Source organism: Stegodyphus dumicola, chromosome 1 (genome assembly GCF_044657685.1).
Source record: "Stegodyphus dumicola isolate Sdum_Otavi_A_Nest chromosome 1, ASM4465768v1".
Lineage (NCBI taxonomy): Eukaryota > Metazoa > Arthropoda > Arachnida > Araneae > Eresidae > Stegodyphus > Stegodyphus dumicola.
In genome coordinates this window covers 58149520-58176230 of record NC_140768.1, presented here as the reverse complement: position 1 = coordinate 58176230, position 26711 = coordinate 58149520, and positions in this window count along the sequence as shown.

Here is a 26711-nt window from a genome sequence, read left to right as displayed (position 1 = left end):
AGAAAACCACCTGTTTGGAACTTTGGAGTGGAATGCATATCCCACTGTGATAAGCAGCTGTTACGAGAAATGTAAAGCTGAGGAAGACACTGCGTGCAACCCGGAGTATTCTAGCAGAAATAAAAGTAATATAGTTTATCTTAATGGGATTGAATTTCCTTTTTTCGAACCAGCACCTACAACGAGAGAATATAATTATTATAGGAAATACATATAGTGTAATTTCAAGTAATTTGTAAAATTTATGAGCTTTGGAATTCGTGATGCTTCAGAAACTATTGTAAGTACTTCTAAGATTGTAATTCAAGTGAGATCACTTAAAATAAATCTCTTATTTCACTCAGCTTAAATTTCGTAAAATTGTAGTTTCTAAACTTTAATGAAACGAAACACGAAGTGTTTACAAACAGAAGCAGCTTTGTGACAGAACTTAACTTCTGAGAAAGTTAGTATTATAAGAGTGAAATGCAAGATTCTCACTCGATATCTTGTACTTCTAACTACTGAAATACAACAATAGATATAACTGTGTATATTCGATATATAGTTGCGAATTTGAAAAAAAAAAATAACCTTGTCAAGCCAGACGCCATTTGGGCATGTGCACCGTCCGCCCATTCGCAAATGAGCCCTGGTACGCTTTTGCGCATGGCCGAAACTAGTTGGGTTATTTGCTAAACATGGTAGTCTTTTTAATGGAGATATGCTGGTTTTTGTGTTTCTGAACAAAGAAAACTCTCAGTAGTATTTTTCCCCTTGTCATGGCACTCGACTTTTTCTGGCTGGCTTCCAACTGTGTATCTCTCTTTCATGAATAGATAATATTTTTAAGTACAGCTAAATACATCTGTTCTATTTTAAAATCCAATTTTGTCATCATAATTGCAAAAGGAGACAGAAAATCAAGCAAACATTTTCTCCCAATTTCTTACCATATGTGATGATGATACGTTAAAAAATAATAAATAAAATTTTCCACCTCACTCTTTGTAATTTTTTGAAATTATGATAATAGTTTACATAAGGTGAGTCTAACTTGTGATAACAAAATAAGAGAGGTGATGGTACCCATCCCGACGAGCAATAATTACTATAGACTACAAAGTCTCATTCCACTGTGAGAGGAAGAAAAGAGTAAAATTATAATTCTAACAAACTTAAACAATGTTGAGGCAGCGAATAAACGAAACCAACAACTGCGCAATCTGATTTATTGATGAGAGAAAAACTCACTGTAAATGCTCAAAGTGGCCGCCACGCTCGTTGTTGCACAGTTCGCACCAAAGCTTGAATGACTAGCGCACTCCCTCGAAGATTCCTGTTAAATTTTTCTGCGGCAACAATGATTCTCGCTGTGACATCTTCAGCCGAGTCCACAGACGTCTCATACACTAAAGATTTCGTGTGCCCACAAATGAAAAAGTCCAGAGGGTTGAGGTCCAGGGAAGGGGATTCCCAAGCCACAGGCCCGCCACGGCCGATTCATCGTGCGGGATACTTGGCAATCAAGAAATGCTGGACCGTTCTGGAACCGTGTGGCGCTATATTAGCTGTAACAGTAAATAATTAGTCCACCATACTGCCTTCCAGTAATTTTGATAAGCAAAAAGTACTAGAAATATCTCAGTGGCCAGGTAAAAGCTATATAATGCCGGAGAGAGCATTTGCTCTCAGTTGTTTTTGCTAGCTGTTAGCTCAGCATGAGTTCTGAGTAGTATCTCCAGTTTAGCTTCGCTCCTTAGCTTCTCTTTGCGTTACATTGCGTTTAACGCTCTTGTAGTTTGGAGTGTCATTGCTTATTGTATTCTTTGATACTGTGAAGGTTTATAGGAGTATTTTTGTGAAGGTTCCAGAACTGTGAAGTGTTTCATTTGATAAAATAAATTTTGATCAACCTATCATTGGACCTATAAGCATTCAATCTATAATGAATCCGTACGCACGCAACAGTATGTACTCTTTTAATGTGCCTATATTCCACAAACTCACATTCCGTACAAAAATCCGTAGATGTACTTAGATTTTCTTCTAATTGTATGAAAATGTAATAGAAACTGAGAAAATAGAAATACTTGTTAAAACATTGAATGTTTTCTCCATATGTTTATTTTAATTACCTCCATTTATAAGGTATTTCTCCCACCGTCTTGGTGTGCCTTTGTGGTGTGGTGGTCTGCACGCTGGGCGCGTACTCCAGAGGCCCACGGTTCGATTCCCGGCGAAGGCGTTGCTATTTTTCATCTCTCCTGCTTCCAAAAAAATGCCTAATGTCTCTGCAGTGGCGCCCGAACTAAAAGGATGTTGAATGATGGTTCTATAAAAATCCATACCCAGGATTTGGCGATTGGGTCCCCTAAAAACCCCAGTCGCCCTTTAAAAGGGGGAGTATATAAGGTATTTCTCCCACCTTCTTGTCTTGCCTTCGTGGTGTGGTGGTCTAAACGCTGGGTGCGTATTCTAGAGGTCCGCGGTTCGATTCCCGGAGAAGGCGTTACTATTTTTCATCTCTTCTGCTTCCAAAAAATACCTAATGTTTCTATACATTGATTAAAAAACTGTTTGATAAAAAACAGTTTGAATGGCAAAAATATTTGCATTATAAAGTTCCCATACTGTAATTAAAACTGGTAGTATGAAAATCCAAAAAAAAAAAAATGCATAAAAAATACGGTCCTTAAAAAGACAAAAACAGTATTTATACACTGCAATACTTTCAAAAGACAAAGTTTTCCTCGGTTTAATAGTTTTCTTTCCAAAGATTAGTTCGTACATTTCTCTAAGAAGTCAAGAAATTTTTGTTTTCTTTACCCTACCTCATACAAAATTCCCAAAGTCCTAATGAAAACCATTACATCCGTTGTAGTTAAGCAGAAAATCCGTTCCTTTCCGTAACTCTTACGTAGTTTTATCTTTTTTAGTTAACAAGAGAAGACACGAATTTGCTGTTATTCACGTGCTGAGAGCTGGATTTTCTTCTCAACTGCAAATTTCTTGTAAGGATTTTTTTCTGAAAACATCTCTTCTGAGCCTCACCCGCCCTAAATGTGTTACTAGAGTCTCTCATGAAATTTACATGTTCAAATTGGCAAGCGTGGAAAGCTTAATTTTACTTTCGAAAAAAGAGACCTAGCTTTAAATGTGAAATTCCTCCTAAATAAAAATTTGTTTGTTCAGATATAAAAAAGGTGTTGTTTTTTTACTAACAAAAGATGACAAAACTACATGAAAGTTTTAAAACATTTATATACTCGTAGTATAGCTTTTAACTTGATTAAGGTTCTTAACAGAGGAGAAAATTTAAATTCTTCTTTTATTTTTTTTCTAACCTTATGCTAAAATCAGATGCGTAAAATATCAGTGTACAAAATAAAATTTCATATGCCGGTTAATACTACTATCTATTCATTCTAAAATAGAAGTACTACTGGAATTAAATTTGAACCACTAGGTTTCACTTTATGAAAAGTCTTCGTAATCATCATTAAACATTTGGACTATTTCAGCTAAATTAAGTATCTTGAACTATTTAACTAAGGTAAAGCATTTGAACTTTATGCTTAATTCTGCTTCGGTTTTAGGCAAAAGGCGTATGTTGACGGAATTCAGAGTTCTCTTGCTCATCTTACCTTACCACAAACTGCGTGAAAGGATTTTTGAATTGACATAGTTTAAATACAGTGCATTGCTGTCGTAACCCTCGACTGCTACCCGGATGAATAGGGTGCTGGGTCTGGGCGTCTGGTGCGAGTCTCACGTGTGGCCTTATTCTGGCCTTGCTCTGGATATTGGAGGACGTGGTGCTAAACCAATTCAACATAACGGTAAAGGGATGGTGCCCACGTCCGCCGTTCCTAATCCTAATCCTACTTACACAGCTTATTCAAGTGACAAGAAAGACTGCGCGAACTTTCAAAGGCACAATCAACAACAGGGCATAAAATTTGACACAACACATAGTACCAAAGATCAAGAATGCCCAGCTTATAGGCTAAATCCAGCTGAGTTAATTTCAAGAGCATAATGTCGCAGATTTCGATACTCCCAGGCAAAACCACGCATCAAAATCCTCCTACACGGCAAATAACTAATCTACGAATGCTCCATATATACCTTCAAGGCGCAAAAATAACTCTGTTACATGCGTTAAAAACAGCTCAGGAAGAATATATAAAAGACATGGCAACTGCAGACATCCATACTTTCGCCAAGATCCAAAAGATATTCGGTCAGCATTGCAGCCAGCTACCGCGCATTCCTAAAACACATGCCAATCACAAACATAGCCATACATAGCCATACATAGCCAAACATACCTTTGCCAGGAATTTTGCTGTCTTCTGTGGAATTCTCCTGTCCGTCTTTGAAGAAACTTCGCACAGCAAGAAATATGTTAGCCTAGTGGATATGGATTTTTCTGTGCGACCGATGGCTATCTTATTCTTTTACTAACCGCTTTCATTTCCATGTACGATCTTATATTTTCGCTGATCTTATATCTTACATATCCCATACGGAAAATGAGGAACTGGACATTTCTCTAGTTTCTTACTTGGTAGATGATCTGTCGTCTATTATTTCCTCTCGCTTGTACTCTTGAATTTCGGCCATTGAACTGATTCCTCGTCCAGCGACCTCTTGAAGCGTAAATTTCGGATTGGCTGATTCACCCTTATCTCTTTACTGAAAGACCGATGATGGCCTTCTTTCCAACTACTTTGTTTCCACTATCATTAATTAGCACTCGTAGTCGCCACATCTCAGTTGGCTTTGTTCTTTTCTTTGACCCTTGGATCAATTCCTCGCTCCTTCTTTTTCCATGAATCCCTCTTCTCTATATCTTGCTTTTTGAAGCCTCTTGGCCTTCAGCTTCTGCTTTTCTTTCTCATATTCTTCGGAATTCTTTGTTTTACTATTAGGATTTTGTAGTATGTTTGTCAGTGCTGGATCCCACGCATACCTTGATTGGCCGTTCCTTTATCAAGCCTGGTGATTCTTGCGGTTCCTCTCCTAACAGTAGTACGTCAGCCTTCTCATAGTAACGACGTTTTATCTCATCCATATTTACTTTTAGGGATTCACCATTTTATTCTTTAACAAACAAGGCATTTTTCTTGTTACAAAAGTGCCTTCAAACTTATGACAAAATTCTCCAACCTTTCCTTCTGGCGCACACAATGCTTAATTTTTTAGACTTTATCTCCCATGCTAAAATCGACTTCTTTTCTTATCATAATAAAAAAAAATTTTCACGTGGGCCATATGCGAATTTTAATTTATCTCATCCACAATTTTATGAATGTCTGCCAACTTCAATTGTGCATACCTCTTTCCACAAAAAACGTTTATCAATAGGCATAATCAACTTTTTGCCAAGAAATAACTCAGCTAGTGTCTTTTCAGTTGCATCGGATACATAAATTCTTAACGCAAATGCCAGGTCATTAACGCAGTTGTTTTAACGTTGATAATAATTTCTTACTTAGATTATAATTTTAACTACATTTGCGTTTGCTCACTCTGCAGTATTCGACTTCGGTCGATAACAGACCATTTTAAAAAGTTTCATGCCACGGCTCAGACACATTGCCTCAAAAATTTGGTTTACAGATTTTTTCATTGTCCGAAATTACTTTAATTAAGGCTCCTTATTTTAGTAATATAAATTTATTCAAAAATCAATGTGCAACAATTTTAATGTAAGCTCTTTTAAAGGGAGTTTTTCCTACCCACTTCGAAAATTGATCAGCGATCACGAGTTAATATATATTTTTTATATTTTTTCATATCATATGTAGGTACCAAACAGGTTAGTTTCTATTATTTCATTAAAGAATGTAGCTTTTTACTATTTAGGTATCCTGACAAGCTATAACTAATAGCGTTAATTAACTGACAAATGGTACAGGACTTGACATATTGCGTTACAAATGTTTCGTGGCTGTGTGTAAAAGCTTCCCTTACACTCTGCACTATTTTCCTTATTCCGAGATGACCTGACATTGGTGCTTCATTCAATTCCAATGAACTACAAGCCGCTAACGTAACTAGTCTTAATTCATTATCATTTGTTGTCTTGGTGTAAGATCGGAATCTTTCGAATACACCTAAATATTTTTAAATTACGGGTCTGTTAGTTTTGCAATAACTGTTTCTCGTGAATGTAAAATCTTAGAAATTAACATAACATATTTCATTTCTTTCCCCTTATCATCTAGTTTAATTCGTAACTAAGAATCAGGTACAATATTGGCGATACCGGGTGTGATAAGTCTTCCCGAAATACAAGCGTACAATGGCCGCATGATAACCAGCGAAAGCATTCTCAAAATAAAATTGAAATGTTAGCACCGCCAACTGCTAATATTTCTCTCTTAATAGTGGTATCATTTCTTTTGAGTTTCACAACCTATTTTTTTAAAATATGTTACCGGCTATCCACCTTGCAAAACCACGGCTTCTATCGTGAAATCAAATGCATCTTCGGCTATTTTTAATTTACCGCTCGCTTCACAAAATTTCGAGATGGGAACTTGGATTTAAGTGTCTTAATTTCTTCAAACTCTATGTTTGCCTCTTCCGACAAATGCGTGTAGCCTTTTTCCTTTTTTAATTCAATACAGCCTCAGCTATTTGAGCAAAATCGTTGATAAAAGTTCTACACTGACTAACAATAAGTATTTGGACACATGTGATAGGAAAGAAAAACTAACTTTATTCAAAATCAATAGTTGGTAGAGCCTCCACGAGAAGTAATTACAGCGTGGACCCTCCGGGGTATATTTTCCACAAGTCTTTGTACAACAGCTAGTGGTATTTTCTTCCACTCGGCTTGGAGAAGACATAGAAGTTCCTTCACCGATTTTGCACGGGTAGTGCACCCCTGAATTCGGCGATGCAACTCGTCCCAAAGATTCTCAACAGGGTTCAGGTCTAGACTCTGGGTAGGCCAGTCTATTCGATGAACTCCCTTGGCACCATACCAAGCCTTGGTTAACGTCGAAACATGACAACTGGAATTGTCGTCCTGAAAGTAACAGGGATCCAACCCGTAAAACTACCACAACGTAGGAAGCACATTGTCATCCAAAATAGTGCAGTAGGCATCGGAGTTGAGCTTGCAGTAGGCATCGGAGTTGAATGGGGACCAAGGGTCCCAGCCCATACCAGGAGAAACACCCGCAGACCATAATTCCACCTCCGCCGAACTTGACTGTTGGCACAATGCATTCTGGCAGGAGACGTTCTCCAGGTAGACGCCAGACCCAGACCCTGCCATCCGAAAGATAAAGGGAGAACCTTGATTCGTCACTCCAAAGAACCCGTTTCCACTGTTTAACGGTCCAATTTCGATGTGCTTTGCACCACATTAACCGAGCAGCACGGTTGGACTTTATGATCAAAGGCTTATGGGCAGCAGCACGACCGTGAAAACCAAGCAGATATGCTTTCTTACGGATGGTATTCATTGAAACAATACTCTCGGATGCCTGTTGAACTCGGATGCCTGAAACTCCTCGCGGATGAGGGCTATCGGTTGGGTGCGGTTCTTCCGAATTTCTCTGAACAGCACTCGTCGTTCTCCCCCAGTTTCGTTGGTCTGCCGACTCGAGGCACATTCCGACAATCACCGCTCACCTTCCACTTCTTAATCACATAGGCCACTGTCGATATTGGGTACTTCAGAGTGCTAGTTATGTCCCTTAAGGACGGCCACATTTGTGATACCCGATAATTATACCTTTCTCGAAATCAGAGAGCTTCGAACTGCGAGGCATCTTGCATGCGACTAAAGCCGATGCTGTTTCCTACACGATATATACCGGCGGAGCCCGTGGCGTACCTTGGGACCGCAGATATCGTCATTTGCATAGGTGTCCAAATACTTATTGGTAGTCAGTGTATAATAGGAGCACAAGCCCAAAAATAATGCCAGTTTCTTTGTCGTGTTAGGTGGTGCATAATTTTTTATTTCAGCAATTTTAAAAATTATCCTTTCCGATTCCTCTCTCAGATATCGTATTCATTTTGACTTTCCTTGGGATTATAAACTAGATTTTAAGAGGCGCAAAGCGAATTACCTCTGAGTCTGAAATTAACTATACTAATTAGAAGTCTTGTAAAGGTTTTAAAATAACTTTTTATTAAAATAGAACGTTAGCATAAACGCTCTTCTCGTGCTTGACAAGATCACCCACCATTTGTGGCGACGTAACTTTAAATAACCGTCAACGTAACTTTCAAACAATACACAATTTAATTTAAACACAAGTTGGCTCAGAAACTCTCACCGGAGTAACAATTTAAATGACAGCAATTGCAATGCAATTTACCGATAATTAAAATCTCATCAGAGCTGACAAATCTATATAATGTGGCCTTGAGAGGCAGAAACACGCTCTGTTTTACAATCCGAAAACCTGAGGTCTCTGACTCATTTACATTTCTGGTGAGGAAACGGAAAGGACAAATAATAGTAAAGTTTGAAATTATAAATCACTGGTTAATGCAAAATAATACTCCAGTCTTTTAGCACAGTTATCGGAATTCTTTGGACCGACTTTACATTTTTCCACATTAACTTTTAAACCTGTTTCTTCTAGAAGCTAACTTCGCGCAGATCCCAAATATGTTCATTAGATGTATCTCTTATGATTATTAAGTCATCTAAATAAATAAAAGTTGGTTTGCGAAGCTAGGTTTTAAGATTATATCCATGACTCTTTGAAACACTGCGGGGGGGGGACTCTGCATAGGTTAAACGGCTGATGCGATAATAAATATGGTTTTTGTCGTGTCCGGTTTGACACATACCTGAAAATATATGTAGGTGAGGTCTAGCTTCGACATGTATTTGTCGATTTAATTTTTCTGTTTATTTCCTCAATTACTGGTAAAGGGTAAATCGAATATTTTGCTATTCTATTTACTTTCCTGTAATCAATAGCGAAATGCCATGTTTTAAAATCAGGTAGGTGGGGGATTATTTTTCTTTCGGTCTTGTACATATACTACAGTAGCCGTAAAGTATGTGTGTAGTACTACAAGGCTAATGTAAGGCCTACTTGAACGGTACAGGTGGCTACTGTAGGATGATTGCTATTATTAACCTAAAGTTATATAAATTTAAAAAAATTGTGTCATTTATATTATTTTGTAATGCCAAGACTGGACAATATATTTGCTTCCTACCCTTTTCCTCGTGGGTGAATATTAGTCTACCAGTGCGGATGAGCACTCTGACAAATGGTAATGAAATGGTTAAATTATTCATAAGTTCGGTCATTTGTTAAAGGCCTTCGAGCAAGTATCCGACCATTAGAATAATAATAATAACATTTTTAACATTGACTACTGTAATAATGTTTGCCAATTTTTAAGCTTGAATCCACTATTTTACATATGCATGGAACTGGATTAAATGAAATAGTGGCCAAATCAGAGTTACACCTTATATTTAAAGATTGTGTCTTCACTGGATATGGCTAACCAATGTTTACAGAAAAAGAGTTTCATTTGTGGTGAATGATCGATTTGCGATTTATCTGTTCCGTCTTACCTTTTCCTTTCATTATTACTGCTCTTTTCCAGAGATATCAAATATCTTGGTGCCATTTCCATCTTTTCAAAGACATACTTCTAACAAAAATCAACAAAAAATAATAAATAAAATAATAATAATTCGATAGGTAATGCTTTTCCCATTGATCTCTTTCATTTCTTAGGAAACATATTACCATTTGAATTTTTAGATATTAGTCAGTGTCTAAACTTTAGCACAACAAAAAATTTCGATCTAGGTTACTTTTTATTTTCTCAAGCACCAAGAAATGAGCACTAGAAAACACGATTATTTATATTTTTTTTTCTGAAAATAATTCAACTACCACATAATTTTACAAAATGGAAAACCTAAAAAATGGAAGAGCAAAAACGAATAATAGTAGAGTGCATTAATGTCCTTTTGGGGCAATTAATTTTATACATTGTGAAATAAATCATAATCAGGGGAATAATTTCATTGTGGATAAGCTTCGCTGCTTCATATCAAGAAAGAATTTCAAAAAATAAATAAATAAATAAATAAAAATAAAAAATCTGGCTACACAGAAATAGCGCAACGAATTACCACTAAGTATCACATGGTAATTTTTTTAATTGAAAATTATTATTTTATCAACACCATGGCAAAAACATGAATCCGAGGATTTAAACAGTAATTCTCATATATTATTGTCATAGATTATGTATCTGATTCAGTTAGTGCAATGTAAAATGGCGAAAATAATATAGAAAACGAATATAAAATTCAGATTCCTAGTTTTGTTGTGGGGTCTACAATTTGTAAACTACGTAAATTTTGCAAGAGAATCAATGCCTTGACTTAACTTCTAAACCAAGATCACAGTTCTTATTTAAATAAACGGCATTTTGCATAAACAGATTTTCATCATTACGTAGCACATTTTTAAATGTAAGAAAGTAATCGCTGAGCATCAGAACTCTTTAACGGTACTGACAGGCAACGGAAGGTAATTTAAAATTACTTTAACATTAGAGAGAATTTTCTCCTATATAATAATGACTCCACAAGTAACTTCAAAAGACTTAGTTGATAAACGTAACATAAAACGGTTACAAAGAATATAGGTTACATATTGACAGATTACATATCCTTATGCCATAGCGGCCACAATGTTACAGAGCAATAGTAACTGCCAACGGCGGCAGAGTCCCAGTTTAAAACTTAGAGGATAGCAAAGTCCCTATGACCAGTCCAACCTTTAAACAATCAAATTTCAAATGTACTAAAAAATTAAGAAGTAATTCAAAATTCAAAGGTTTGGCAGATATTTTAGAACAAGATCATTCTTCAGTCATAATTGAGTAAATTGTAATGAAACATGTAGTATTGAAGGTACTTAATCAGTAACCCATCAGATGTAGCATAAATTAAAAAAAGAAAAATCAATTGGCAAAATCTGAAATTCATGAGTTTATTCAGCTTTTCCGAAATGTTTTTACATATTTTTCACGCAGCGATTAATACGCTAATCATAGTATGCTAATCCCTAGGTATTTGATACACATAGTAGCTGCTGCTCTAAGTACTTGACACAATCTTTTGTTGCTTCTTGAGCTTCCAAGCACATCTAAAATGCTTCTGAGCGCACTTGAGGCAATGAGGCTTATAAAGCTTATTGGCCATGACTATGTGTTTTATGTGTATTGGCCATGTGTTCATCTGTAGCATATCATTGGAGTTATTCTTGTTTTATACTCACAGAAATTTAAGCTGTTGAATTTTAAAGATTATTACTCCGCTGCATGCTTTTATGCAGACGACAAGAAAACTGACATTTCCATCTTTATTGTCGTATATAAATTATTTTACTTTCTAAAAAAATGAAATGATAATATTTTTTCCTTCTTTTTGATGTCAGTGTCAACCATATCAGTTGACAACCCTCTTGCTACGACCTTGGCTGAGAAGTCATTCCGCATATGAAACGGGATGAGCAGACAATGGTGTGCTTTTGTAAGACAGGCTATGGCATAATCTTTCGTCTCAAAGGTCCTGAAAATGTTCCCTATAGAGTAACATGTAAGAATTAATATAAACTCGTCCGCAAAGATTTTTGAAAGTAGAACTGCATTATAACCGCTGAGTGGAAGGATGTTACCGGAATATTTTCGCAACCTGTAAATATATTCGTATGCCTTCCAATCTGTACTTCTGATCCTTTCAAAAATGTGGTATCTCATTTAACATCATCAACATGGCATTATTATTAAACAGTTGATATTTCAATGGTCTTTTACTCAGATTTTAACTCACTGAAATGTAATAATCTATGCATTTACTGAAAGTATTCTTTTATAATATAAATAAAAAAACTTAAATGTATTACAGCTAAAAACAAATGATTACAGAAATTTCCTGCAGTACTTTTCTTTTAATGTTACTGACAGAAAATATTTATATTTATTTTGAAATAAAATTTATTTTATTTATTAAAAGCAAGTTCATTTAAATAATGATATACTCCAGTCACAAAAACTGGTAAATACAGAAGAAGATAACTGAAAGAATGTACAATATCATTTTGCGAAATGAAGAGTATGATTTCTCCAGAATTTAAACTAAAACATTAAGTGCGAAATATTTATGCTTCTTACTGTCTTCCATTTCATATAAAAGATAATAAAAATTCTAAACTATTAATGGAAAAGTAATAAATAAATTTAAAATAACCATTTAATCTGCGAGAACACTCAAAAGGTTTCAAATAATGAAGGAAAAAAATCCGTTTTATGAGAATACATATTTTTTCTATTAATTTTTCTTTTTATTATTTTCTTAGGTAAAATTGAATGAACAGCAAACAATATTATCAAACAAACAACTGACGTTAAGTTCTAATAAAAAAATGTATTTACTTAATCATCGAGGAATTATGCATTTTTTGGATATAAAATAGGATATCTGAGACATTTTATGTGAAAAGAAAATAAATAAAATTAGGCTTCAGAGTCAAAATGTTCTCTCGTTTTATAAAATTACTCACGTATAATTTCTTCTTTTCTAAAGGCTCCGCAAAATTTAATGACCCAGACTGCTTCGTTTTTCTTTATTTCCTTAAATCTTTTATTACAGTTCCCCCCTTTGCTCCGGTAGATAAGAATATTTCCAGTTTTTTTCTCCTCTCTTTCTTTCTGGAAAACGGTAAGATTAATGGCTACTTTTTTCTTCGCTTCCTATGTTTGCTATGCGTGTCAAAATGTTATTCGCTTGAAAAGAAACGTTGGTTTTCTTACATTGCACATGCAGAGAATGTGCGCTGAAGGTTTTCTATCTGGAAGGATTAATAGGAAACGATTAATGACTATTTTTAGAAGAGATTTAAGTCCGTAGGCGTAGAAATTAATTTGAAGGCGTGATATGGAATTTTATTTAGTATATCAAGAGCTAAAATATTTTTCCATCAAATCAACACAGAAATAGCTTTCTAAACCAAGCATTTAATACTTGATATAGAATTAATGAGTAGCGGATGTATTTAATCGCTTGTACTTTAGCAAACCGTACGGATGGCTTTAATAGTTACTAATAATTACTAAATATTTAATAATTTATTATTAATAGTTACTAAATATTTCTTGAATAGTTGCTACAAACCTAGGATTCTAATAATTTAACAAATAAGTCAAATAATAAAGGCTTTCAGGGTATAACGATTTTAGTCACTTTGCACATTCTAGTAATAACCGTGTTTCTTCGTGTATAGACACACCTATTTTCTAATATAATCATGGCAAAAAATAAAGAAATCTGAAAATCAATGACGTCTTAGGATCTTAAATTTTTCAGAATTACAAATTATTCCGAAATGGAAATTTTTTTCAAATTTCTAGCTTCAATAGCGTTTTTTTTTTTTTTTTTATTTTTTTTTTTTTTAATTTTTATTTTTTAGATCAAAGTTTATTAAAAACACCTTGAAGATGCTTTCCTTTTAGAATTCAAGCCTTTTGCTATGTTTTTATCACTGAAATGGAGGTATGCGACTTCTTATAATATTCTTCTTATAATAAGAAAAACGAGGTGCCTATAATATAAATGTTTCCACGTACTCCAGTTAGTAAATGGCGCTTTGTTCTGTTAAAAGTGCGAAGTTCCGTGCGAAGTTCTATAATACGCAAAAACTGAGCTTTATTTTAGAAGTATGAGAGAACTTTCAAGCGTTTAAATTGGTATGCAAAACCTTGATTTTAAAAGCTGAATGAAGAGGCATTTTTTTATATCAAAAATTTCGGGTTTTACCATTTCTATGAATGGAAATTTCAATCCTCTCTTACATATTAATATTTTTTCTGATTTAAAATGTTCTTTATAAATTTTCATTAGAAATCGTGCGTATCAGATTCTAGAAGAAATTCATAAGTATTTGTTTTTAGCAGTATTTAAATATAACTTTCTCAGATTTTAATTAAAAATATCTCAAGATTGTGTTTGCGTGAAGATGATTCCCTGTTTTGTGTGTATAGATATGTATCCCATCATTTATGCCCCATTCCTAGCATGTCCTCCATTCCTGATTCACCCAACAGCTTTGTGTTGTACAACACCACCAGTACAGCTCTGTGTTGTACAGATTCATTTAGATTTAATTAACAATATTTTAAAAGTATACATTGTAAAATATAATATCTTCATCTTATTTAAACCAAATCAAAAAACTAAATTATGTTTATGCTAAACGAGAAAAATAGCAAGAATGCGTTTATCTAATCTTACCTCATCTTTATCTTAAAACATAATTTCCAAATCCTTAACTTTGCTCTGTAAAATCAATAGTAAAATAATTCCAAATATCCAAATTAAAACAGGGTTTTGATTTCATTCTATGTTTGCAGAAATTTATGGCTAGTAAAGAATCATCATTGATTTTTCTCGCTCTTCTATAAAGTTAATGCATCTCCAGTATTTTTCTCGGCGATAACCACTTCGTTCTTAATAATATTTTTTTAAATTTCTCTTCAGTTATTATATATTAATTATTATTGCAATCATTCAAGTCAGTATGCAATAAGTGTTTACTTCCCCATATGTGTTGATTAAATAAAGGAACTTGTGAAGTTTACCTGATAAATAGCTGAGTTTCATTCAGTTTACCGTATGAGATACTAACAGTATTTAAGCATTGCTATGAAGATTATAGTATAATGTATATTCTCAGAAGTATCTGCCGTAAATGCCACTTTCCGTAAATGGCAACACATGTCACTGAAGAATGTCGCGAACGTACCGCTGAGGTCTGTTATGGTGGCGCATATCAATATTAGAGTTGGCAAGGTGGCATAAGTGAAGACACCCTATCATCACACAAAAATGTTGGAGCAGGTTGCCGTTATATAAGGGAAGGATCAATTGAGATTTTTGCTACGTGACCGCCACAAATGTACATGGTTGTCATCAGTGCCCAAACTGAATCTCGATTCGTCACTGGTAAGACGATCTACTTCCATTCGGTTGCTGTCCAATCCCACCATGGAGGTAGGAAGTAAGAAGGAGTCGCCCTAAACAAGTTTCTCCGTACCCTGCTCTGAAGCACCGGCGATCCCTACGTGGTGACCAAAACATTGGGTCATTTACCATTGAGTTCTATGGGATTTGACGCGTTCGGGTGTAAATATTTTGTAATTACGTCGCAAATATACATATAAATGTATATATTTTCTTTTTCTACAACACTTCAGAGTCCTAAGTATGTGAAAACAACATATTTTTAAACAACATTTCATTCTGAACGGAATTAAATGCTATACTTTTCACAGGACAATTTTCTCAGAATGGTTTAATTTGAATGAAATATTTTCACACGTTTTCGTTAATTACATTAGAAAAAAAAAATTAAGGTAGTTCGATTTTATTCGGTTAAGGTACAAAAATTAAGATCAAAGTTTATTGTATTATTAATATTAAAAATATGCATTATTTCTTTTCTATTTATAGAGCTTCTTCCTAAAATACTTTCTTAAATATGACATGATTTTTTGGCTTCTTTTAAATCGAAAAATGTAAGTCAATTTATAATTAATGCTCTATTCGGTTCATTTTAAATTAGAGAATTATTAGGAAAGTAGTATTTGACTTTCTCTAAACATTTCTGAAAGGGAATAAAATAAGTTTTTTTTTTTTTTTTTTAAGTATTATTTAAAACTTGTAACTGAGTTATTATAAAATGTAAAGGGAATAATTCTTTTAATTATACTTATCAGATTTTTTTCTTTTTACCCTTCATTTCAACAATACATATTCCAAAACTCTTTATTACGTTCTTAAGTGCGCATCTCATAGCATTTGCTTTACAATACCTTTTAACAGATTGCTTTCCAATACGAACAATTCTTGCTTAAATAGTTTTATAACGTATTTGTCAACAGGATTTCAATTTATGTTTACAATTCAATATTAAGGTTATTATATATTTAGATAACATTTATAATCATTATAAATTAGATACATTTAATCATTAAATTTCTTCACAGTACTATCACAGTTGTTTATAAGTGAATAAATTCTTCATTTCAAATACATTTATAAATAATTTAATGAATATTTAAGTATTTTGTCAAAAGCAGATACATGCTTTTTGCAAGCACATGCATAAATACCCATACATATTTCCTATTTATCATTTCCGGCATGTGCAAATCTTTAATTTCTGTGCATTCACTATATTTTTCGTGTAAAGTACTTTACACTAATTTAGCATACACCCGAAAGTTTTACATAAAAAATATATATGAATATAATTTGAATGAAAATTATAAATATTATTTTTAATACCCACTCAAAGGTCAGTTTTTCTTCAAAATTCCCCCACGATGGCATCTCTCTCTTTAGGCAGATAGCCCTTGCATGCGTTACTCTATTTAATAAAAACTTAATCTGACCTATGTGCCTAATTACAAATATTTTAACATACATAATTTTATATTTACATTTAGCCATCAAGTTTCAAACTTTTCAAATCTTCTAGAAAATAAATTTTGGCAGATCTCTTTTAGCAATTTTCTTAAAATCTATATTTTTGTAGTGCAACAGCTTAGAATTTTATAAAACAAATTCATGATCAAAATCGCTGTTGTTAGTTATCGAAAAATAACCAAGATGTGATTTTTGCGTAAATGTCACTAAACTATACAAATTGCTATTATCCATCCCACTATGAATGTTTCTTTCATGCGAAAGTGTCCCTTTTTCGATTTCTATGGAACTGTCGTGTGTCGAAATACTATCAGAATTTTGTCAAGCGAGCTTCTGAATGTAAACAAAAAACACCCCGTCTGGTGACCCAAGCTTCAAAGCAGTGCTTCACTTCTAGCGCGGAATGGCCCCTCCTCCCTTTCCTACCTCCATGAATCCCACCGAACAAGACACGACTTACAGGGAAGCGACGATGAGTGGGGTATTGGCAAAACCCATTATTGACGCCACGAAAATGCTATACTTCAGTCTTTACCAAACTCAAACTGTTTGCAGGGAGAATGCACAATCTAAAAACAGCTGATGGACCAGAAATTTTATAAAAGAAAATGAATATTTTTTATTAACAAAATAAAAACACTTTAAATTAATTTTTAATTTCGCTTACTACATTTTATCACAACATAAGTAAACAATAAATATAATATCGCTAAAAAGAAAAGAAAATTCACATTTATAGTTATTTTCTATCCGCAATCTTAACTGTGGTACCTGCAAGACATTTTGGTTGTTATATATATGCTATATAGTAATAGCTAAATATTAAATTTTCAGACTACTATTTCTTTCAAAAATGTCTAACATGTCTAATTAATCAATAAATCACTTGGTTCAATTTAAACTAAAAATAAACAAATTATGAAAACCTTTCCAAGTAAGATAACACTTTTAGTCTCTCTCTCTCTCTGGTCTGTCTCTGTCTCTTTTTTGCATTAAATATTTCTTCGTCGCATAAATAAAAATACGTTGTATGTAACGTTGGACGTGCGTTTGTATATAAATAATTATAAATTTCTTTATTTATTGCTGCAGCTTAACATATCGTTTCAATTCTTATAGACCTTGTAGCTTTGGTAAGAAATTACTATAAATTATCTTTGTCAAGGATTACAGATGTTCATCAGTCAATCAGATTCTTTCCGTATTAATTTTCAGCAGCGAAAAAAAAAAAAAAAAAAAAAAACTGTTCACGTGTATATGGTTTTCCCAAACAAAATGACTGTTCTTAGCCCAAAGGTACGTAGGGTGGGTACGGGTATCAGGTTCAATGTTTCTTCTAACTTTCTTCGGAAACATACAATGACCTGACTAGAACAGAGAGCTTACTAAAGCTATGTTCACTAATTGTAGTAAGTGGACAGGATACAGACGAAGGGTATACAAAACCCTTTATTTTTTTCTTTATATACAATGACTTCCGTACTTCGGAATACAATGACCCTCCACTCGGGGTCTAACTTAAAAGATATCAAAATAAAACTAAACTCTAATTTAACTTTAGAATAAGATTGGCCTTATAATAACAGAAAGCGTATGTAGCACAGAGACTGTGAACACTACAATACGTTTAATTTATCAAGAGGATTAAAACCTCTGGCCTGGAAGGCAAAGTAGCAACTGCGTAACTTCTAAGGTAAGCGGCCTGCTTCGAACTCACGGCTTCCTCTCCTCTGCTTGGCAAAAAGGCCACACTTAAATACTTGGCGTTCGCCAGACAACTTTGCATAACTTCCTTCACGCTTATAATTCTGGCCGGAAGTAGAAAATAAGAAGTGATAGTAAAGATTTAAAATAAAATAAACGTTAGTAAAACTTAAGATCCTTACATACTTCCCGCCAGAGTTAATTAGTTTGAAACTGAGGTCTAAAACGACCTTGTTGAAAACTTTTAGCTCTAGAAACTAACGCGAGACCAACCTTTTACAAACATAACTTAGCTAGAAACTAGAAAATTTTAAAAGAAAGAAATTTGTTACAATAGCAGCTCCCGGAATATACAACAATCTTTTTTCTTTTTCATCTGTACTGCATCAAAACAGGAGCTTTATTCAATTCTGGTTCCTTCCAGAGATCTGGAAGGAAAACTAGTTTAATGAAATGTTACAGAATGACATTGTAAATAACATATAGAATATACTTTTCTTAACATTCTTATTTCATTCATGACTATTTTAATTATCTCTCCCCGTGCTCTCTGACATGTGTTGTAAAAACACCAAACACGAATGTGTTTCTGTCTATGTGTTCAACACTTCCTCCTATAATCAAAACACTAACGTGTTAAAATTCAACATACGAGACCTCTTAACACACCCTAATTTCAACTCTAGACCCTGAGGTACTATTCTGAAAGTGGCTAACTCTAAAGTGTAGCGTCAGAGAGCCTAACTACATCATTCAACCTTTAACACATATTCACCATGATTTAATCTTTACAGTCACACGAATAACAAATTTTTTAACATTACTTTCACTTTTACCATATCACGGTATTTCTAAACATTCAAAATAACAGTTCACATGTATACAAGAACATATCAAGATGCCGTTAATTTTACACATTTGAAAACATACATTAGTAGTACATTGTTAACTTCTATTCTTTTCAAAGCAAGTGCCAATTCTTTCTACATTGAAATAATACTACATTTCAAAAAGTCTTTCAGACTAAAACTTCTTTCTTGTTAGAATGTTTTAAATAAAATTTATACAATTTAAGTCTTTATACAACGCTATTATACATCAACTTTAGTTTTACGCGCGAGTAATTGAAAAACATAATAAGAAAATCGGTCACAACTCATTTCTCGCCCTTTTGGCGATAAAGGTAGACCTCGCATGAGGTAAAACTTCTTCAAATCTGCCACTTGCAGTAAGAATGAAAGATTAACTTCAGTTTGTAAAGTAACACAAAATTTTACTTATCTTTGTAATATTCAGACATCCTTTTCTGGGCCCAGTCTTTAAAGGTGCTGCAAACCGTAGCTTGGTTGATCCTCCTTCTTGTACGGGCTCGCCCTTCAGTGCTTTCCTCTGGAAGCTTCCGTTTTTCACCACTACGGCCACCCTTGAACATCTTCCTTCTGTCCTCTGCTTGTGGTCTTGGCCGTTTGAAGGCAGCTGGTCTTGGTGGAACCGGGAAACTTCTGTCGTGATCCTGCTTGGACCTCGTTGTTGGCCGTTCAAATTTTTCTTGTACTTTTTCCTCCGCCGCTGATGGCCCTTCCGCAGTTCGGCGACTTTTGCTGCGGAGAGTTCTGTCGGATGAGTCAATCTTCCGTTTCACAGCCGGGTTATAGTTGCCGTCCTTTCTCCCGGTCTTTTCCACATACGTCGTCCTTCTCCCTTCTTCATTCTGGGGGTGTTCGTGAACTCTGTTTTTTGGACGGTGGAACGACTTCTTTTTCTTTGTACCTTCAATTTTTCCGCGGGGCAATTTTCTTTTCACTTGCTTCTGTCTCTCATTGGCTTGCCCTTGTACTTGTCGTTTTCCCACCTCTGGAACTTGTACCTGCGGTGTCTGCCGTACCGGATCCTGCAAAAGATCTGAAAAGATTTGCATTTTATTACGGTCATAGAATGGTTTTATCTGGTCAATGTTTGCGGAACAGGTTTCGCCATTTCTTGCCTTTAATACTACAACAGCGTGAGTTATTTTTTCTATAACATATGGTCCTTCAAAGCGTGGGAAAAATTTGGCAGTTTTATCTTCTGGTGCTGAAGAAAGTGAATGCTTAATTTTTAGTACTTCATCCCCTACTTTATAAGTTACTCCCCGTCGTTTCAAATCATAATAGAGCTTCTGTTTTCTTTGTGCTACTTCCGTATTCTTCTTTGCTTCCTTAATTAGTTTTTCTATATCACCCATTTTAAATTCTGGGGCTCTTTGTTGCACATAAAATAATTTATCTAACGGTGTTATAATCTTTCTGCCTAGAAATAACTCAGCAGGAGTTTTGCCCGTTGTATCATGTTTTGCGGTCCTAAGGGCGAAAGCAAATTCATTGACATAGTTATCCCAGCTTTTATGAAAATTTTTAACATAACTACGGATAATTTTCACTATATTTCTGTTGACCCGTTCCGCTATATTTGATTGCGGCCGATACGGGACCATTTTTAAATGACGTATGCCCAGTTTTTGGCACATGTCTTCAAATATATTACTTACAAATTGAGGACCATTATCCGATATAACTTTTAGGGGCGCCCCGTATTTTAAAATATATTTATTTAAAATAGAATCGGTAACTAATTTCGCGGAGGCTCGTTTTAAGGGAACAATTTCGGTCCATTTACTAAAATGATCAACTATAACAAGGAGATAGCGACTTTTGTTTAACTGACTTTTTGGGAAAGGGCCCAATAAATCGATACCGATTATTTCATTTGGAAATTCGGATTTAATACTATTTAGAAACCCGGCCGGGCGGAAATTAATATAATTAACGGCTTGACATGTTGGGCAGGACTGGACATACGCCCTTGTTAACTTTTGCAGTTCAGGAAAGTAGACTGCCTCGCGTACGCGTTGAGTAGTTTTTCGAATACCAGCATGAGAAGCTAAAGGGCTGTCATGGAGCTCTTGCAGGATATTTAATCTAAGACTAGCTGGGATAACAGGTCGAAATTCGTTATTGGAATTCGTAGTTTTTGTATAAAATAATAGACCATCTATTAGTTCGTAATGGGCCGCCCTATTTCTTATCGCCACAATATCTTGGTGGCTAAAATTTTCAGGATCCTTCAAATACTCATAAATACTTCCAAACTCAGGATCCTTACCCAGTTCGGTTATTACAGTTTCTCGGGAATTTATTGTACACGCTATCAGCATTGCAACTTTTACGGTATTACCCTGTTCGTCTAATTTAATTCGTGACAGGGCATCTGCTACGATATTTTCCTTTCCGGGGGTATGCTTGATTACCAGATTATATTCTTGCAGCTTGAGTGCCCATCTTATTAACCTTGGGGATAAATTTTTTCCAGAGTACAATCTAGTTACCGCCGCATGATCAGAATATACTGTTATCGGCGCCTTTCCAAAATAGACTCGGAACTTTTGCACTGCTAACAGAACTGCAAGTGCCTCTCTCTCGGTCGCGGAATAGTTTCTTTGTGTTTGATTTAAAGTTCGGCTAAAAAATGCTACTGGCTGCTGATTTTGCGAAAGTACCGCTCCTACCGCATAATCCGAAGCATCCGCTGAAATTTCTAAATTTTCATCCTTTTCAGGAAATTTCAACACAGGGGCTTGCGTTAATGCTTGTTTTAATTTTTCGAAAGCACTATTGGCTTCGGCTGTCCACGAGAATCTTGCCTTTTTCCTTTTTAATTTTAACAATGGCTCAGCGATAGCCGCAAAATCTTTTATAAAGGACCTATAATATGAACAAAGTCCTAGAAAAGAAGAGAGCTTCTTTGCCGTGTTTGGAGTGGGATACTTTTGTACCGCGATTATTTTTGATTCATCTGTCTCGATCCCTTTTTGCGATATTTTGTAACCTAAATATTTTAATTCAGGGGCTGCAAATTTGCATTTTTCGACATTAACTTTTAGACCGGCCTCATTTAATAAAGAAAACACCTGTCTTAAATCCTGTACATGTTGGTCTAGATTATCACTAGTAATAATGATATCGTCTAAATAGATAAATGTGGACTTTCCGAGAACAGGTCTTAACACAATGTCCATGCATCGCTGAAATGTTGCTGGGGCGCCTGAAAGGCCAAACGGCATTCGCAAAAATGCATAAGTGCCAGACTTGGTTATAAAAGCAGTCTTAGGCACGTCCTCAGGCCTGATCCCTATTTGAAAATAACCATTCGTTAAGTCTAAAGTTGTCATAAATTTGGTTGATTTTATGTTCCTTAAAATTTCTTCTATAATCGGTAACGGATATACCGGATATTTCGTTATGGAATTTAATTTACGGTAATCAATAGCGAATCTCCACCTTTTTGGATGCTCCAAAGGATAATCATTATTTTTCTTACATAAAACCACCGGACTAGCATAACTACTTGAGATAGGCGTTACGATCTTTTTACGTAGCATATCGGTAATATGCCATTCTATAATTTTTTCCTTATTCTTATCATACCGGTATGGTTTTTGACGAACCGGCAATGCATCTCCGGTGTCAATACTATGGTTAGTAACCTGGGTAAATCCTGGAATATCACTAAATAAGGAAGCAAATTCACTTACCACTTGTCGGATTCTATCTTGCTCGTCATTAGGCAGGTGGTCGAGATTTACCCTTGGCGGTTCAACCTTTTCTACACGCACTGGTTTCATCGTCAGTTTAAGAGACGCTTCATTAAAATCCAGTGTAGCTTGTGCGTCTGAAAGAAAGTCTATTCCTAGTATTAAGTGTGCTTGCAAATTCTTTACTATAAAAAACATCACCTTTACTTGTTCGTCCTTGATACGGATGTACAAAGGTACTTTACCTACGCACTTACATTGTTCTCCTTGCGCCGCTAATACTGTTGTATTATCCGCATTATATATGCGGTATTTGCGAAAATACTTTCTAAAAAAGACTTCTGCCACACAGGAACACTGCGCGCCGGTATCCAGGAGTGCGGTGGCCGGGATATTATTTACCAAGACTTCAATCTTCGGAAGAGTTAAATTTTTCACCATTACTGTATTTAACTTGTAGGAAGAGGGGTTTTCGTGGCCTTCGGATTTCCGCACCCTCTCGTCAGCAGAAATCCGTTTTAGTTTAAATTATTTTTTCTTTCGGTGCTTTCCTTCTTTCTCCACTGGCCTTGAGACTTTTTTCCTGGGTTGCTATTGAACTGTCGACGTTCGCCGGCTGTTTTTGAATGCTCGGGTTTCCTTGCCCACTGATTCGCTTTTTCTCCGTAGCCATGTGCTTGAGTTTGCTGTAGTCTTGGCGTACCAAATTGGTTTCGCTGTTGATATTGGCGTCTTCTTTCGACGTCCGCCGTTCTTCTACTTTCAAACTGGATTGCTAGCTCAAATAATTTTTCCAGTGTAGTCGGATTTCTCAATTCAATAAAGTCTTGCACTTGGGGTAGTAACCTCGGCAAAATCACTTGAATTATTTCAGGATCCGGACGGTTTCCATACAAGAGCTTGAAAACGTGAATTTTTCTTAAAATAAACCTGGAGAGGTTTTCCATTCTTTGTTGATATATACTGAACAGTTCTGTTTCTAATTTCGCACGATCCCTTACAACAGGGAAGGCTTTTAGTAGGGCAGTCTTGAAATTTTCGTAGGTATAGGTGGGACTTCCTGCTTGACCCAAGAGACTTCTGCCGATACATTTGAACCAGTTAAGCGCTTGGCCCCTCAAAGCGCTGGTAGCTAAGGTAACTTTTTGAAACTCGTGCACGGGGTAGAGCATGAAGTGGTCATCCAATTTTTCCAAAAAACTGGTTACCTGTGAGTTTCCATTAAACGTTGCTTCCGGTTTCATCGAAGCGCGCATGGTCTGGACAATATACCCAAATCCTTCCAGGGCGGCAGCTGGCATTTCTGGATTCTGAGCTGTTTCTGCAGGCAGCACAGGTTCTTCTTGAAACTCGGCCATGGTTATTCTTCGTCGGGCGCCACTATCAGGTTCAATGTTTCTTCTAACTTTCTTCGGAAACATACAATGACCTGACTAGAACAGAGAGCTTACTAAAGCTATGTTCACTAATTGTAGTAAGTGGACAGGATACAGACGAAGGGTATACAAAACCCTTTATTTTTTTCTTTATATACAATGACTTCCGTACTTCGGAATACAATGACCCTCCACTCGGGGTCTAACTTAAAAGATATCAAAATAAAACTAAACTCTAATTTAACTTTAGAATAAGATTGGCCTTATAATAACAGAAAGCGTATGTAGCACAGAGACTGTGAACACTACAATACGTTTAATTTATCAAGAGGATTAAAACCTCTGGCCTGGAAGGCAAAGTAGCAACTGCGTAACTTCTAAGGTAAGCGGCCTGCTTCGAACTCACGGCTTCCTCTCCTCTGCTTGGCAAAAAGGCCACACTTAAATACTTGGCGTTCGCCAGACAACTTTGCATAACTTCCTTCACGCTTATAATTCTGGCCGGAAGTAGAAAATAAGAAGTGATAGTAAAGATTTAAAATAAAATAAACGTTAGTAAAACTTAAGATCCTTACACGGGGAGCGGACTAAAATGCTTAAAAAAGCAGTTCCTGGAATTTAATGTTAAATGTCCTAAATATGTCATTTCTTCAACGTGTGTAAGTATTCGAGTTTTCCATAGGAGACACTATTATTGGTAACATCACACTCAAGATAATTAGTCAAAAATATGTATTCAAACCAACGGGGAGAAATGCTTTAAAATAACAAAACAGAAAACAAAAGTTGCGCTTCTATTTACTTATCAAAATAGAATACGTATTAAACATAAGTAAGAATATCAATACACGTGATATAATTATTTACGCATGCTCTGCAGAAAACGTAAATATTTTTTATAAGGAGCACTTACAAATCCTTCATTATCGCACTTATCTCGCACTTAAATTTGCTGCCAAGGCAAATCCTTGTTAATTAGCTCCGGATTTTTTCCTTCCTCGTCAGAATTTTGCGTTTTTTTAATTTTGGTAGAAAATGTAGAAGAGAGAGCTGAGTACCTTCGCATTGTTGTTTAAATTTAAAATTACTTTTTTAGAGTTAATTTCTCAGACATTCGATTACGGGATGCGAAGCAGAAGAAAAATTAGATCTCGTGCTTCACTATATTACATTTGCCTTCAGAAATCTCTTGTAAAACGTTTTCCAGGCATAAATTTTAAAGAATGGTCATAATCGGAGAAAGATTATTTTTACGGAATCAGAACTGGTAAAAGAAAACAAACACGATAATGATTTCAGATTAGTTAACGTTATTTCCCGTTTTACTAGCAAAAGTCTGAATTATAAAAATTTTAGAGATCTCTGTAATATTATTTTTCTCAGAAATTTCGCATTGGTTTCGATTTACATTGAGATTATTATTATTTATGTCGTGGATAACAGCACTGTGATTCTCAAAACTCAAGTGTGTTAGGAAAATGTGTTTAAAAAAAGTAACTAATTGAAAGCAAACATTTTTCCCTGCCCCGTTCAAACATCAACAAATAATGACTCCGCTTATTAGCAAAGGAAAACGTTGCCTTCCGTATTATAAGAGAAACTAAGCCCGTGAGTTTTGTGTTTCTGAGTCCTACTCTGCTGTATTCTCGATAAGTTATAAAAAAAATTAGCTTCATTTTTTTATTTATAAATTTGAAAAAAGCGAAACCTAATAATCGAAAAATATTTCTAGATTTCTGCATTTATTTACGGCATATAGAACATAGGTACGTCATATTAAACAGAAACTGAATGAATTGAAGTGATGAATTAAAGTAAATTTCGGTTTGTGTACTGGATTTTCGATTTTTTAATTATTTTCAATTATGATTTTAAAATTTATTCTTCATTTTGCGTACTGTTTAACTTTCTTATGAATAATTTGTTTACCAAGTTGGAATTTAATTTTATATACTAACCTTCTATAAATAAAATCATTAATCTGTGTGAAAATTATCTTAATTCCTTCAAAATAATATACTGTGAATGTTAATTCACGGCATGTGTAGTATTCATCATAGTATTAATCTTTTCTAAAATTTCTACTAATATGATGTCAGTTTATAAGAGTTATTAATATAACAGCTAGTTAAGATAACCTTAAAACATTTTACTTTAAAATCAACGTAATTTCAAAGGTATATTTTATGTCTGTATCCCTCAGTGCTAGTAAATCTAGGCCTGCCCTAAAAATAATGCCTTAACGATTGCATTTCTCTTGTTAATTCCGTACTTAGTACTTCCTAAATAAAAATTATTCGATATTTAACTCCTTACTGTCTTTAGTTTTGTTCGTTAGGCTATAAATGATAACTTTAATACAATATATTAAGATATGAATTTTAAAATAAACACATCTTTTATGCGTTGATACACTTCAACTACAGAAGTTATATCTCTTAATATTTAATTTAAATAATATACCCACCAGACAGTTCTTTGGCGAAGATCTTCGGATTTCTTTCGTGAAAAGGCTTTCTGAAAGGTTCTTAATGAAATCAGGTAGCATTAAGCGTAAAATAACCTTTGCTGA